The sequence below is a fragment of the Scylla paramamosain genome, chromosome 19 (assembly GCF_035594125.1).
Source record: "Scylla paramamosain isolate STU-SP2022 chromosome 19, ASM3559412v1, whole genome shotgun sequence".
Taxonomy (NCBI): domain Eukaryota; kingdom Metazoa; phylum Arthropoda; class Malacostraca; order Decapoda; family Portunidae; genus Scylla; species Scylla paramamosain.
The window spans coordinates 1,632,307-1,637,500 of NC_087169.1; positions in this window are offsets into that span (position 1 = coordinate 1,632,307).

Sequence of the window (5,194 nt, forward strand, 5' to 3'; positions counted from 1 at the left end):
TCTTACGTCTCTCCCATCCGCAAAGCTTCCAGTCCACAGTCCCTCGGTGACCTCAGGCCAGTCTCTATCACCCCCATCCCTAGCTTTATTTGTGAATTTTTTGTGTATGACTGGGCCTACACCAAAACTTGTTATACTGTGGATATCAGACAGTTTGGAAATATTAAATCCACCTCCACCTCCCATTACCTGACCAGCTTCCTTGACTTCATCCACAGCCACCTGGACAAGCGAAACACCTCTCTAGCTGTTGCTCTTGTGGACTTCAAAAAAGCCTTTGATATTGTTGATCAACTTTGTTGTCTTCAGCAAGGCAATGAGTCTGGGTCTCCCTCCCAACCTGGTAGCGTGGCTAGCCAACACCCTCTCAGGGAGGCGTCAGGCCGTTCGCTATCAGGGTCTGTCTCTAATATCCAACAGCTGACATGTGGGGTCCCCCAGGGGACCAAGATGAGCCCACTATGCTTCCTCCTCCTCATTAACGACGCCCTCACTGACACCTCCATGGCTGGAAGTATGTGTACGACTGCACCGTGGGCGTCCCAGTCTCCACCAGGAACCCGGACTTCTTGCCACTCCAAGTCATTATGGAGCGACTGCGGACATGGATGGAGGAGAGCAGGATGACCATCAACCACAGCGAAACTGTGGTGATGCATTTCTGTACCTCCTCTGTACCAGTGCTCCCTCCCCAGCTCACAATGGGATCTCATCCCCTCCAGGTGGTCCGATGTGCCTCTGGATGTCCTTCTTCGGAGTCATGTGGACGACCAGCTGACCTGGAAGCAGCATGTCGCCAGCACCGTAAGATCCGCTACTTACAAGCTGTACATGATGCGCAGACTCAGGTCGCTTGGGACACTGACAGAAGAGTTAAGGGGAGTGTGCCTCACCTTCATCTTCCCCAAACTCATGTATGCCTCCCCAGCGTGGTCTTCCTCCCTCACACACACTCAACAGCTCCAGCTGGAGAGAGTGCAGAAGAGGGCGTGCAGGGTCATCTTTGTCCCTGCCTACACCACCTGTGATGAAGCCCTGACCACCCTGAGTCTGTTCAGACGTCCAGACTATCCACCAGGCACCGAGAGGCTCTGGAGAAGTTTGGAAGGGGACTTCTGCATCATCCACGCCTCAGACACATGCTGCTGCCTGATGCCTCGCCTGGTCCGTGCCACCAGACACCACAACAAGATAACGCCCCTAAAGGCGCCACGCACGGACCGGGACAGACTCAGCGCGATTCCCACAATGGTGCGATCCATCAATCAACAGTATTCCTCTTCTATATTAAGCTTAGCTTCAGGATTAATGTTAAGTATTTCCCCACCCCCTCTGTACATTTTCAGTTGTAAACTGCCTTATTAATAAACCATTTATTATTATTATTATTATTATTTTTATTATTATTATTATTTTTATTATTATTATTGTGTTTAGTGTTTGTGGTATATAGTCTTGCCTCGTTAGTGCCTCGTTTTCTACTTTCTGAGTGTGTGCAATAGAAAACACAGTGAAAACAATTACCAGGAAAGAAAAGAGTAAGTGTACTCACCTCAAGAGTGCAGGCGTGTAGACTCCGGGAGACGGGAGGAAGGAAGGCGTGAGGCGGGAGGTGCCTGTGGGAAGAGACACACTGTGCTTCATGCTCTTACATTTATACTCCACAAGCACAAGTCTGTACCTTTGTACATCTATCTATCTGTATCTGTCTGTATAAACAGAGAGACAGACAGAAAGAGAAAGAGAGAGAGAGAGAGAGAGAGAGAGAGAGAGAGAGAGAGAGAGAGAGAGAGAGAGAGAGAGAGAGAGAGAGAGAGAAAGTCACCCAAAAATATACTCACTGTTTGACTAGCTATAATTCACTGATTTTTTTTTTTTTTTTCAGAAACAGTTGGGCAAAATAATAATGTCAGAAGTAAGAGTAAGCTCTGAAGGAAGAACATCTGTCATAAAGTGTTACTGGAGGCACGAAAATGTCAAAGAAGTGCAAAGACAATTCAGAAGACACTTTGACAGGGATCCACCAAGGCGACACAGCTAAGTTTGTACCAGATGGAACTGTTCACGACCTTTAATAGCATGCCTATGTAGTAGTAGTAGTAGTAGTAGTAATTGTAGTGGTAGAGGTAGTATTTAAGATTTCTCACTACTACTACTACTATTACTACTACTACTACTACTACTACTACTACTACTACTACTACTAATAATAATAATAATAATAATAATAATATGTGAATATTAATAATAATGCCTTAAGAATTGTTGCAAAAACAGCTGCAGTAGTAGTAGTATTTATATTAGTAATTGTAGTAGTAGTAATAGTAGTAATAAGAGCAGTAGTAGCAGTTCTTGCTGTTATATTGTTACTATGATTGCTATCAGTAATATGACACACACACACACACACACACACACACACACACACAGTAGTAGTAGTAGTAGTGGTAGTAGTACTATTAGTAGTAGTAGTAATAGGAGTAGTAAGTGTAGAAGCAATAGTAATTTTAATAATTTAATATAATTTAATTATCTGATTAATTTTACTTATTTATTTATTCATTTATTTTATTTATTTTATTTATTTATTTTTTGTGAATATGAGTGTGTTCGTTGGTTGAACAAGTCCCTGTATATTAAGTAGACCTTTCTGTGTCGCTCAAGTACCGAACGGCCTGGAAACACTGAGCCAAAGGGACGCCGCTCAGTCTGCAGCCAGTGTGGCGGCGTATCTTGTGTGGTGCGCGTGTGTATCGCATTGTGTTCCTCCTCAAAGACTTAGTGGTGGTCAAGATAACCAGGATTGGCCCTCCCTGAAGCCCTCCCTGAAGTGTGCTACCAGTAGTGTACCAGGTGTGTTGAGTAGCCGCCAGGTGTACAGCCACACGTGTGTTGTGTACATGTGCATGAAAGAAATCCTGCTGGTGTTTTGTTAGTCCCATCATGCCGCTGGCTCGGGAAACTAAGCTTGACACCTTCTCAGACAGACGCCAGCTTGCTGTGTCAGTCCGAGACGCCTCCTTCCCCCCAACCTCTCTCCCCATCACCCGCCAGCCACTCCTTCCCACTTCCGCCAGCAGCAGCTTCTGGCCGCCTAATAGCCAGCAGCCCCTTCACGGCCACTACCTGCAAGCACGCCTTCCTGTCCTTATCTCCTCCCACTCCCTCCCCCCATACCCTCAACCCACTCCTTCCAAACATCCATTCGCCACCCACTCCTGCCAGGCCCCTACCAGCAACCCACTCCTTCCCGCTCCCCGCCTGCCTGCCGCCCCTTCCCGCCCCCCACCCACCATCCATTCCTTCCGGCCCCCACCCGCCTCATGCTCCTTTCTCCTTTCCGCCGCCCACACACGAGGTGCTCTCCTCGCTCCCTCCCCCCCACTCATGACGTCACGGACGGCGGTGACAGTGACTACCTGGTCTGAACCGTACCTCACACTCGTTTTACATAAATGCTGCTACTACTACTGCTGCTGCTGCCACTACTGCCGCTACTACTACTACTGTTACTACTACTACTACTACTACTACTATTACTACTTCTACTACTAATACACATTCTACTTCTACTACTGCTACTAATACTAATATTAGCTCTACTACTACTATTACTACTACTACTACTATTTCTACTACTACTACTACTACTACTACTACTACTACTACTACTACTACTACTACTATTAGGATTACTGTTACTACTATTTTTTCTGTTAGTATTACTATGACTATTATTATTACGACTACTTTTAGTACAAATATGAATACTACTACTATTACTACTACTACAATAATTATTATTACGAGTACTCTTACTACTGATGTGTCAATTAGGGGCTCCATTACTTGGAGGTCATTAGCCCCAGCTCCCGCTAATGACTGTGGCATCCAACCATATCTAATACTCTATAATATACACATTAGTTGTTAACTATAAATTCATTCTACCTCTACTCTATCTACTCTTATGCCACTCTCCACCACTGTAGCCTCGCAGTCGAGGCCTCCTAAGTCTGCAGGTATGGGAGTGGAATGCCTTGTCCCCCTGAGACACAGGAGGGCAGATCTGAGGAGGGAGAATGAGAGACGGCACCTCATCCATGCGACGACATGGCTCCTTGGCTGGTGCTTCTTTTCTGCCATTAGGTCGGCTAGTCTTGAGTAGAAGCACTGAGCCTTGGAGCCCATCCCGCCAGATGTGGTGAAGACCAGAGGTGTGAAGCTGCCCTGGTCCACGTGTTGGATTCTCTCCCCATACGCTCGGATCTTCTCCTGCTCATTCTTGCGGTGGGCGGCCTCCAGGGAGAGTTCGTGGTGACAGGCGGCCATCGGGTCAAAGATCCGTATGTCCATGAATGCTTTCTGTCCCCTTGTCCAGAACCCTCGTGCACTGACGTCGACTCGAGCCTCGTTGGTGGTGTTGGCTGTTCTGTAGCGCAGGTGCTCGCCGTCTAGCGGCAGGAGGGTCGGTTCAGTGGAGACATCGTGGCACACCTCCCTGAGCATGCTGGCGGTCAGATCTCTCACCTCATCGTGCCTGATACATACGAATCCCCCCCTTTTGCACGTCATGGTGTGGTTGACGTCATTGGGGGAGCCACACACACAAGTACTGGGGAGTCCTTCCATCGGCCAGCCGTACCTCAGAGCAATGGCGTCGACAAATTCTTGTTTGTTGAGGCTGAAGCCCTTCGCTCTGATGGGCAGTGACGTTAGCCAGTTAGAGGCTCCCGTTTCCTGTGCAGTGAGGATTTTTCTCACTGTGGTTGCAGGCAGGATGTTTATCAGGTCTTCGAGACAGTTTCGTTGATGTTGTTGCCTATCTCTAGATATAATTCGTCCTTGCTCAGTGACTGCACTTTGGGCTATTTCACCATGTGCGTCCTGAGCAATGATCTTCTCTGTGAGGGACCTGGTGAGCTTGAGGGAGTTGAGGTTCTCCACAGTCGCCAACTTCTCAGGGGAGGTGATTCCCATCCCGCCCAGTCTTGGTGGAAGTTCGAGCAGCGCCCTTTCCCCATCTCCGATGGTGTGGTATCTCAGTAACGCTGGGAGGAAGGTGTTCCTTATCGAGACCTCCAGTGGTGCAAGGAGAGGGCTGATGCCTGGGATGGTGCGCATGGCGAATCTCCATCGATGCTGCAAGCCGTGGGTGTAGGCAGAGTAGGCTGCATGAGGCTCAGTCCTGGCC